The sequence below is a fragment of the Dermochelys coriacea genome, chromosome 23 (genome assembly GCF_009764565.3).
Source record: "Dermochelys coriacea isolate rDerCor1 chromosome 23, rDerCor1.pri.v4, whole genome shotgun sequence".
Taxonomy (NCBI): Eukaryota; Metazoa; Chordata; order Testudines; family Dermochelyidae; genus Dermochelys; species Dermochelys coriacea.
The window spans coordinates 5,725,111-5,736,711 of record NC_050090.1 but is presented as its reverse complement, the minus strand read 5'-3'; positions in this window follow the sequence as shown (position 1 = coordinate 5,736,711).

Here is an 11,601-nt window from a genome sequence, read left to right as displayed (position 1 = left end):
CTCGGGGAGTGATTTTTTTTTTTTTCCCCTCGTCCCATCCCCTGTCAAAAAAGGGCTTTTGAAAGATAGAGAAATTGCCTCCTCCACTTAGCTGGCTCCCTCCTCCAGAATAAAATGAATCATGTCCCCCCGTCACCCAGCCATGTGGCGTTAAAGACTGGTAATGCATTCACCATCTTAATGCCGACTTTTTCCTAGGATAGCTCTTCAGAGCATGCTTCTGCCCCATTCTTCCACGCTTGACAGGGTTAGCGGCGTTCAGAGTTGTGTCAGAGGCAGCCCCTGTTGAAATGATGCAGGCAGTCCAGCCGTCTGAGCTCTTATTTCAGGCTCTCTGCAAACTCAGGCAGCGGGTGCCTCGCTTCCCCTCAGGTCACATGTGGGAGGAGCAGCTGGAGCTGTGGTGCCATTTGATGCAAGAGGCAAACTGGTGGGAAAATTTGGATAAGAATGAAAAAAAATTATTTTGGCCAATATTTGCTCTGGGAAATTTGGAACACCCTGGGGAAAGCGGAAAGCACTGTCGTGCTGCAGTGCCTCATGGGAGTTGTAGTTTGGGTACTTCCTGCTCCTCGTCCCTGGGGATCCTGGCTGGATGATTGCTTCCAAGATGCACCATGGTCATGGAGGGGGGCCGCTGGCTGCAATGCAGGAGATGAAGTCCAGTTGGGAAGTCTGGCCCATAAAGGGGAATGGGCAAACGAGGCAGCCTCATGTGGCTCCCATGAGCCTCTCACTTTACATTATTTGGGGGGATGGGTTTTTTTGATAAACCAAATCTAAGTTGCCTGCAGGAAGCAGATGCCTTTTGTGAACAATTACATTTACTTCTTAACCAATTACCCGTCCAAAAACCAAGATTTTGGGGAAATTTCTAAGCCGCCCTTGTGGTCAGCGAGGTCTGTCCCTGCCCCCACCCTGGCTAGATTTTCACTTCCCCTGCGCTCTGGGAAATGCCCCCTGTTCTCAGTGTGTTGTGGGGGGACTTGGCTGTCCAGGCTGGGCCCTTGGGATGATGGTGGGAAGGCGCTGGAGAACTAGCCGCGCTCGTCCGGAGCTAGCCTGCATCCGCATTGCAGGGCGTGAGTTGTGCTAATGTGAATGTTAGCCCAACTGGTGTTTCTCAGGGTAAGCTGTCACCCGCCCTCCTAACGTTTGGCCCGAGGAGAAAGTCACTGCAACTTAAAGCTGCCAATTCAAAGCTGATCTAGGCTAGGTTGCTTCCCATGTTGCTCCAGTGGCCAGTGAGACTCTCTGCCACATGATGCTACAGAGGCCCAAGAGTTGAGGGGGATCCTGAAAAGGACTGGGAGCTTATATGGCTAACAAGCATCTCGAATTAGAATAGCAAATGCTGAACTAGTCCCCGAAGGGCTGTGAACCAGCCTGCTTCCGGGCAGGACCCAGCCACTGCTAGGGGTCCGGAGGGAATTCCCGGAGGGCAGGTTATCCGCTAACTGCCCCCCTGGAAGGATCTTTGCACTTTCCTCTGGCCACCGACAGGCTGGGCAGCCCCTGGTCCGATGCAGCCTGGTGGCTCTGCTCACCTGTGGGTAGGTTGCCCCAGGCTGGCTGGGCGCACAGGGTCTGGGGCCCAGCTTCATAAACCCCCTCTCTGGTCCTATTATGCCCAGCAGTTGCTGGACAGGGTGGGAGAGGCCTTGAGGGATTGGAACGCCTGCCTTATAGGGAAAGACGCCAGGAGCTCAGTCTGTTCAGCTTAACAGAGAGAAAGTTAAGAGGTGACTTGATCCCAGTCTAGAAGAACCTACCTGGGGAACAAAACTTTGCTCATGGCTCTCTTCAGTGTAGTAGGCAAAGGTCCGGCAGGATCTGAGGGCTGGAAGTTGAAGCTAGATGAATTGAGACTGGAAATTTTAACAGTGAGGGTAAAGGGCCATCCCTAAACCGTGTAACATTTGGGGAGCGATTTTCCAAGCTCCACTTGTAACATGGAAAGAAACGTGCAAAATTAAGGACACCCCCTCCAGGTGTTATCTAATGTATGGACAGCCCCTCATTAACCAATTCGCAAAAAGAAAAGGAGGACTTGTGGCACCTTAGAGACTAACAAATTTATTAGAGCATAAGCTTTCGTGAGCTACAGCTCACTTCATCGGATGCATTTGGTGGAAAAAACAGAGGGGAGATTGATATAGACACACAGAGAACATGAAACAATGGGCCCACCACATACACTGCAAGGAGAGCGACCACCCAAGATAAGCCATCACCAGCAGCAGGGGGGGAAAGGAGGAAAACCCCTCATGGTGACAAGCAAGGTAGGCCACCTCCAGCAGCCAACAAGAACACCTGAGGAATGGTGGGGTGGGGTGGGGTGGGGGGGAGAAACAACACGGGGAAACAGCCTCACTTTGTGCAATGACCCATCCACTCCCAGTCTCCACTCAAGCCCAAGTCAACCGTATCCAGTCTGCAAATTAATCCCAATTCAGCTGTCTCTCGCTGGAGTCCGCTCCCCAAGCTCCCCTGCTGAAGGACAGCCACTCCCAGGTCCACAATCGAGCGACCAGAGAGACCGAAGCGCCCTCCAACTGGCTTCCGAACGCTACAATTCTTGACGTCTGATCCGTGTCCACTCATTCTCCCACGCAGAGACTGTCCAGCCTGACCAATGCACATGGCAGAGGGGCATCGCCGGCACACGATGGCACACATCACACTGGTAGATGCGCAGGTGAACGAGCCTCCGACAGTGTGGCCGATGCGATCAGGCCCCACGATGGCGTCCCCCAAATAGACCCGTGGACAGAGCTGGCAACGGGCCCCGCCGCAAGGACAGGCTCCTGGGCCGGTGGTTCTGCTGTGCGGTGTGTGGTCGCTGGTGAGCATTTGCTTCAGACTGGGGGGCTGTCTGCAAGCAAGGACTGGCCCATCTCCCAAGATCTGTGAGAGTGATGGGTCGCCCCTCAGGACAGGTCGCAGACCCCTGATGATGCGCTGGAGAGGCTCCAGTTGGGGGCTGAAGGTGATGGCTAGTGGCGTTCTGTTATTTTCCCCGTTGGGCCCGTCCTGCAGCAGGTGACCCCCGGGCACTCCCCCGGCTCTGCCAATCTGTCTCTCCACCTCAGCAGGTGGGTACTGTAGCTGTAGGAATGCATGACAGAGACCCTGCAGGCGCCCGCCTCCGTCCGAGGGGCCGGAGCAAACGCGGCCACATTGCAGAGCTTGGCCGTAGACAATGGATCGTGCGGTATGACCCTGATGAAAGTCAGAGGCATGCAGGCAGGAACAGTGGTCAGCAGGCCTCCGATATAGGGTGGTGTTTATGTGACCATCGCTTATTAGCACCATAGTGTCCAGGAAGTGAACCTCCCGCGCGGACCGGCCCAGGTGGGCCCATTGTTTCATGTTCTCTGTGTGTGTATATCAATCTCCCTTCTGTTTTTTCCACCAAATGCATCCGATGAAGTGAGCTGTAGCTCACGAAAGCTTATGCTCTAATAAATTTGTTAGTCTCTAAGGTGCCACAAGTACTCCTTTTCTGTTTGCGAATACAGACTAACACGGCTGCTACTCTGAAACCTGTCATTAACCAGTTGTACAACTTACCCTGGGGCGTGGTGGATTCTCTGTCACTGACCACTTTTAAATCATGGTTGGCTGGTTTTCTAACAGATCTGCTCTAGAAATGGTTTGGGGCCAGTTCTGTGCTACCCAGCAGGTCAGGCTGGGAGATCACCATGCTCCCGGCTGGCCTTGGAGTTGAGCAATCATACCAGGTGGTGCAGTTTCATTAGGAAGCGCAGGGTCTCTCTGGAGCACAGACCACTTGGCCATTAGCCAGGCTGATGGCCTAGAGCCATCTCCATGTTCCTCCAGGCTCACAATGCACTTTATGTAACTGCCCTGGCACCCACACGCCGCTCATCTGCTTCCAAGGCAGTGGGCTTCCACCAGACGTGTCCCTGAGCCACGCTCCAGGCTCTTGAGTATGTGCTGTGGACGGGTGGAAACGGATGAAAAAGGTTTCTTCAGGCTGGGTCTGGCACTGTGGCTGGGCCTGGCCCCCGTGACGGCTCTGCCAAGGTTCCTAGGGGGTGGAAACGCCTCTGGGCTCCTTGCAGAGCAGGCACGGCCTGAGCCGTGCGCCATTTGGCGTAAGAATGCAGCCACCTGTTTTCCATGCCGAGGGGTGGGTTTGGCCTTTGGAGATGGCACTACCCAGCTAAGGAGAGGGCAGCATGCCATGCTGGTGCCTGCAATCTCTGTGGGTTACCTGGCCTGTCTCACAATCCCCTTCCCCATCTGGGCTCCAGAACCAACCTGGATCAAAGATGATGAGGAGTGGCGGGGGGTGGACTATTTCTAATCTCCCTACCAGTGGACGGAAGCACGTGGCTGCATGGAGTTGAGGCATCTGCCCTTGCCAGGCTCACGTGCCGTGCTTCGGGCTGGGCATGGGGAAAAGTTCTTGCCCCTGCTGTGTGTGGGGTGGCGGCAAGCGACCTGTGGGGGTTGGGTGCCCTGATTCATCACGGCATCAGCTGCGTGTCCATCCGCCCACCTCAAGGAAAACGGGGTCCTGGGGGTGAATGTGACGGGACAGCGGAACGAAGGGGGTTGGGGACTGCTGTGCGACGGGGGTTGAACTGTAGCAGCTCTGCCTCCCCATCTCCTGTCTAAGGCACCGTGCCCCCTGGGAGATGAAAAACCCTCCACTTGATGTGACAGTTCTCAGGGTACCCAGAACAGTGAGTCACCCCCCCAACTCCAGCGTGAGGGAGCCTGGCTGATGGTAACTGGGTGTGAGCAGCTCCAGCCCCCTCCTCCGAGCTATGCCAGCCCTGGCTTCACCCTGCAGGGTAACTCTGGGTGCACCCGAGTCCCTTTGCTGCATCCCTCCTGTGATATCCAGCCCATGGCTCTGGCTATCCCCAGGAATCCCAGCTCCTCTGCCCCCAAGGGTGCAGCATGCCACAGTTTAAGGTTAAACTACCACTCCGGTGATGCACAGCACTTGTAATGAACCCCAGGAAGGTTGATTTAGGAAAGGACAGAGGTTCCACTAGCAAGAGAGTGAGAGAAACAAATGGTTGCAACACAAAACAAAATCATTCAATGCAAACGGGGTCTTCGCTTTTACCTTTCCTAGCTAATACAGCAAGTCCCGCCCATCCCAACATTCAGGCCGTTGCAGAGCTGGCTGGCTCCCCGAGATCCAGACTTGCAGGAAAACCTCGCTCCCCAAGCCTCTCCTCAGTGAATGGATGCAGAGGGCATCTCCCCACGCGGTGTTCTACTGAACAATTGTTTGTCTCTATTCACTGGCAGATCCTGTCTGGTGCAATGTTCCTTTCCACCTCCACATGGTATTGGTTATTTGCAGTTGTCTTCGGTGGCTTTCTATTGACTGTTCTGGGTTGGGGCTGTGGCAGACCATCAAACTTTGTGCTACATCACCAGCAGTGAGCCAGGGAGGGTAGCCGCTCCCCCCAACAGGCCTTCACTGGGGGATCTCACTGTCCCCATCCTCTTTTTCACTGTAAGACAATAGGGGGGAGGGATAGCTCAGTGGTTTGAGCATTGGCCTGCTAAACCCAGGGTTGTGAGTTCAATCCTTGAGGGGGCCATTTAGGGATCTGGGGCAAAAATTGGGGATTGGTCCTGCTTCAAGCAGGGGGTTGAACTAGATACCTCCTGAGGTCTCTTCCAACCCTAACCTTCTATGATAATAGAAGGGCATAAATGTCAGTATAGTGACACTACTCTTCAACTCTTAGACTCATAGAGTTTAAGGTCAGAAGGGACCATTACGATCGTCTAGTCTGACCTCTTGCACAACGCAGGACACCGAATCTCACCCCCCCACCCCTGTAACAAACCCCTCACCTATGTCTGAGCTACTGAAGTCCTCAAATTGTCGTTTAAAGACGTCAAGGTGCAGAGAATCCTCCAGCAAGTGACCCATGCCTCATGCTGCAGAGGAAGGTGAAAAATGCTCAGGGCCTTCGTCAATCTGCCCTGGAGGAAAATTCCTTCCCGACCCCAAATATGGCCATCAACTAAACCCTGAGCATGTGGGCAAGACTCACCAGCCAGATACCATTGAAGAATTCTCTGTAGTAACTCAGATCCCACCCTATCTAGTGACCCATCACAGGCCCTTGGGCATATTTACTGCTAATAGTCAAAGATCAATTAATTGCCAAAATTAGGCTATCCCATCATACCATCCTCTCCATAAACTTATCAAGCTTAGTCTTGAAACCAGATATGCTTTTGCGTGCACTGGTCCCCTTGGAAGGCTGTTCCAGAACTTCACTCCTCTGATGGTTAGAAACCTTCGTCGAATTTCAAGTCTAAACTTCCTGATGGCCAGTTTATATCCATGTATTCTTGTGTCCACATTGGTACTGAGCTTAAATAATTCCTCTTCCTCCCTGGTATTTATCCCTCTCGTCCCTACACACATCCTGCCAGGATTGTGAGCATTGATAAGTTGCCAGCTTTTAGTAGAGACTTCCCATGTTACCCTTTAGGAGCAAGTACCTTGCAAGCAATGTATTTGATGTAATGAGTGTGTCTGGTCTGAGGTGAGAGTTTGCAAAGAACAGGGGACCCTTTGGCTCACCCTTGACCATGGCACATTATAGCCCTCACAGGTCCCTGATCCCCACCCCAGAGCATTGCCAAGCTCCTAGGTGCTCTCAGCTCCCCTCTCTGTATGGGCCCCCATCATTGTCACTGAGCCTCATACACGGAGGGGGGAGGGATGGGTAGGTGGGTTCCCTCCCAACAGCCCTATGAGCTGGGTGATTCTACACAGGGAAACAGAGGCTCAGAGCAATATAGTGGCTCAATGTCACAAAAGGAGTGTGCAGGAGAGTAAGGATTAGAACCCATGGCTGCTGGGTCCTAACCCAGCCATCCTACGCACCCCTTTTGGGGCTAAGTCCCCATTTGTGGCAATTAGCCTTCCACAGCAGCTGAGCCCATAGATCTGCCATTCCCTGTAGGCACGTCAGAGCCAGCCTGCCCTTCACCTTGGTTTACTCTTTCTTACATGGGCTGATTTTAGGCTTTTCTGGAGCGATAAAGGCCAAGGGGATTTAGGGGGGCTTTTCCTGGGCGCAGCAGAATTGTTTCAATCAGCCCTCAGGGCTCTTCTGCTTTGTATAATTCCCTGCCTGTTCCCCACACGCCCAAGCCACAAACATAACCTGCACCTTGTTGTCTCCAGATGACCCGAAAAAACTTCTCCCACTGCCTCAAGGGAAGTCTGGTATGAGCCTCAAGATCTGGGAGGAGAGGAGCGCCTCAGACTTTGGGAAGACAACGGCGAATTGTAGATGTGTCCTGAACTGCAATGTAGCATTGCTGTGCCCTGTATAAACAGCTGCTGTGTTGCACTCCAGAGGTGGCTGCATTTCAGTGCTGGATGAAGGATGTCCATATAAACAGCTGGTTCATCTCACAAAGAGATGTGCCATCCCACAGAGATGGCTGCATATCAGTGGGTGGGGGAGCAATCCCTAAACATGCAGGTGTCATCTGTACCCACTAGTCAGTATTGTTTGGCTAAAAGTGTTTTGAGATGGAGCATTAGCAGCCAACACACAATTCACATTGCCAGCCACTGAAAGGCAGCCACCTCTGAGGTGCGTTTTAGCTCCCTTGCATGGAGAGATCACACTTCCCAACCCCATCATTTTGCCAAAGAGAAGAGGCTCTTGTTAGATCGGCTGTGTGGTGGGAGAAGAGGTAACTAGGGCTCCCCTGGTGGTGTCCCATGCTGGGCGTGCAGGGATTGAGCTTTTCCACACCTGGGTACAGAAGAGGACAATAAAATGATGAGGAGGATGGAACAGTTTCCAGACGAGGGGAGGTTAGAAAGACGGGAACTATTCAGCTTCGAAGAGATGACTAAGGGGGGATATGACGGAGGTCTCTAAAATCATGCCTGGTGTGGAGAACATGAATAAGGAAGTGTTATTTACCCTTTCACTTACCACAAGAATCAGGGGTCACTGGAGGAAATTAACAGGCAGCAGGTTTAAAACAAACCCAAGGATGTACTTCTCCACCCAATGCACAGCCAATCTGTGGAACTCACTGCCAGGGGAAGGCCAAAAGCATAACAGGATTCAAAAAAGAATGAGATAAGCTCCTGGAGGACAGGTCCATCAGTGGCTATTAGCCAAGCTATTAGCCACAGTGGCTATTAGCCACAGCCCCATGCTCTGGGCATCCCATAACCTCTGGGACTGGACGACAGGGGTGGATCACTCGATAATGGCCCTATTCTGTTCATTCCCTCTGAAGCATCTGGCACTGGCCACTGGCAGAGGCAGGATACTGGTCCAACTGGCCCTTTGCTCTGACCCAGTCTGGCTGCTCTGATGTTGTTGAGCACAAGAATGCAATGACACAGGACTCGGAGGTGTAGCTGTGCATGGCCAAATCTCCCTAAGACTCATGATCCTTGTGCGGGATGAGTCCAGGGAAGCCAGAGCATTTGCTGGCTGCTGTGTATCAGCAGGGCAGGTGGAAGCTACTATCCTCTCCAAAGCCAGTGTGGCTTAGGGGCATTTAAACGCCAGCCACGTAAGTAGAGAGAGGCAGCAGTGGGAATACAAAACTGGCACCAGGGGATGGGATGCTCATCCTCCCAACATCCGGGCCTGGGGGGTAGTGATGGTGTGACAAAGCAGGGATTTCCTGTAATATTGGTATGAAGCCTATGCGTGCCTCAGTTTCCCCTAGCATGTATATGGTTACCTAGTTGAGGGGAAAGTGATTGTTTGCCTTGGGGCAGGCTAAGGGACACCTGGGAACTTACCAAGGAGGTCAGATAGGGAGAGACACAGAGCCTGGCCGTGGGGGGGTCACTCCAGCTTGGCTGGCCCTGGGCTGAAGAGGCTGGACGATGTTTTAACCTCCATGTCTCGGCGCTGCTGGGCTCCAGGGACCAATAAACCTGACTGGTCTGCCAATACTGCCAAGCATCCCTGCAAGTGCTGCCGGGGCGTCAGTCCCCGCGGGGGGGACAAGACTCTCCCAGGAGCCTGGCTGGTCCCGCTGGGCAGAGCTCGTGGGGCGTGGCAGGAGGGCTGGAGCCTGGGGGTTCAGTCTCAGAGGTGGGGAGGCCACATGGCCGGCCCTGGAGGATAAGTGAGACCTCTGGGGGGCCTGGCCCACTGACAGGTTCCTCCGAGAGGCTGTTCCAAAGCTGGGACGTAGCCCCAACCCCTGGGGCTCCATGACAGATGGCTCCAAGCCAGAGCCAAGGCCTCCAAAGGGCATGATGGATCCTGCAGGGTCAGAGGCCAGGAGACCTTGCCTCTCTTCTGGTTTGATTCCAGCCCAAAGGGCCAGAAGCTGGAAATTGGGTGGGATGAGTTTGTTGGGTCTCACCCACGCATCCCTGTTTTCCCCTGGCCCTAGTCTCTCCCCACTCCATTATTTCTCCTCTGTCCCATCCTAACAGCCCTGTTCGCTTTCCTCCCACTGTGCGTGTGGGGGGAGCTGCTGCTGTGGACAGTGGCAGCTGCTGATTCCCCCACCCCTGTGGCCCTGGGCGGCTCAGTGGGCGTAAGGTTGAGAAACTAAAAGGCAGCGAGTAGGCCCAAAGCGGGAGTCAGTCTCTGAACACCTCCGAGGAGCTGCCCCTAGTACGCACGAAGCTGAGGGAACCCTGCTTGCTGCCAGCCGATGGGCGACACTGCTGCGGGGCCGAGTGGGGGGACCCAGAGTCTACGGGAGGGGAGAATCCATTCCCCAGTGTCCAGCCTGGGTTTAAATCCCCCAGCAGCATCAGGGCTCCCTTCGGGAGATGCTTCTGCAGCCAGAAAGGCTCCAAGCAAACAGACTGTCGTGCTGCCCAGCAAGGACTGAATCCACCTGTCAGCTCGTGTCTTATCTGGAGATCGTCAGCTCTTTGGGGCAGGGACTGCTTTGTGTTTGTACAGCACCTAGCGCAAGGGGTCTTAGCCTGGGACTGGCGCTCTAAAGCGCTACAATAATCCGTATAATAAATAATGATTTCAAGGAGGCAGCTGGTTGCACTTGGGTCGGCCGTGGCACGGTTCTGGTCTGCAGTGTAAACCGAACCGTACCATGTCTGGTTATCCAAGCGACATGCTCCTCCGTTTCAGAACCAAGCTGTCCGGTACTAAGGCCTTAGCCTGCCTTCCCAGCCTGCCCCTGGGCCTGGAGAACTCCAGGATATCCAGCCTTCCTTTCCACTTGCCCCCTCCCCTCGTTCTCTGGCACTTTTGGATCCATGAGCCGGTCTGCTTGGGACATTTCACTGTGTCAGGGAGTTGTCAGCCTTTAGGGCTAGAAACTTACGTTTCAATGGAAGCCAAATATCTCACTCCATCCCATGACTCCGGGAGCTGATGCTTTAAGAGACACACCAAATACCAGGGGACCTGTGATGAAGCCACAAGCATTGGCCACTTGGCAGCACCCTGTATGTGTCACACAACCTCACACACTGTGCTCTTGGCCAGGTAAGTGAGGGGCAAATCCTGTGATAAAGCCTGTTATACAGCCCAGGAGAAAGGTCAAATGCAGGGACCACCCTCAGCGGGACCCATCAGGTTAGAACGTGAGCGCTACTGACCCGGCGACATCAGTGCTGCAGACGGGCCATATGCCAGTAGCAAGGGGTGTGGAGGGTCACTCCAGCTGCTGCCAGGTAGGCTCTAAGCACTGTTTTCCTTGCTGGTATATTGAGGGGCAGGGGCACCCCCTATCTAGTCACTCATCAATCCCTGTACGCTCCCCTGCCCCCAGCTTTCCAGGCCCAGTTGCAATAGTCGGTCTGTCCTTCCATGTGCTTGCTCTCTCCATATGGACCTGTCATCCATGTGCACCCATCCCCAAGTCATCGGGGCCCAGTGGGGCGAGGGGCCAAACCCTTGGATGCACTGCAGAGGGGAGATTCAGATCCATGGGTGCGTTGGCGGGGAGTCAGACCCTTGGGTGTATGGCGGGGGGGTCAAACCCATGAATGTGTTGGGAGGGGTCAGCTGCATGGCAGGGGGGAGGGGTGTCAGACCTTGGGTGTATGGGGTAGGTTGGACACATGGGTGTATTAGAGAAATGAGGCATTGGATCCAAGGGTGTGCTAGAGATGGTCAGACCCATGGGTGTGGGGGAGTCAGACCCAGGATTGTGTTACAGGAAAGGGGTCAGACCCATGGGTGTGTTGGGGGGGTTAGCTCCATGGGTGCATGGCAGGGCTCAGACCCATGGGTGTATTAGAGGAATGAGGCATTGGATCCAGGGGTGTGCTGGAGATGGTCAGACCCATGGGTGCGGGGGAGTCAGACCTAGGGGTGTGTTACAGGAAAGGGGGTCGGACCCATAGTGCACGGCAGGGTTATACCAATGGGTGTAATAGGGGAAGGGGGGTCAGACTCATGGGTTCAGTGTGTGTGTTTGGGAGTTTGTACCCAAGGGTGTGTTGGGAGGGGTTATGCCCATGGGTTTGTTAGAGGAAGGGGGGTCAGGCCCATGAGTGTGTTGTGGGGGGGTTCAGATCCAGAGGTGGTTTATGGGAAGGGGGGTCCGAGCCAGGGCAGGGGGTGCAGTGAGGGAGTAGGACCCAGGGGAGCGTTAGGGGAATGG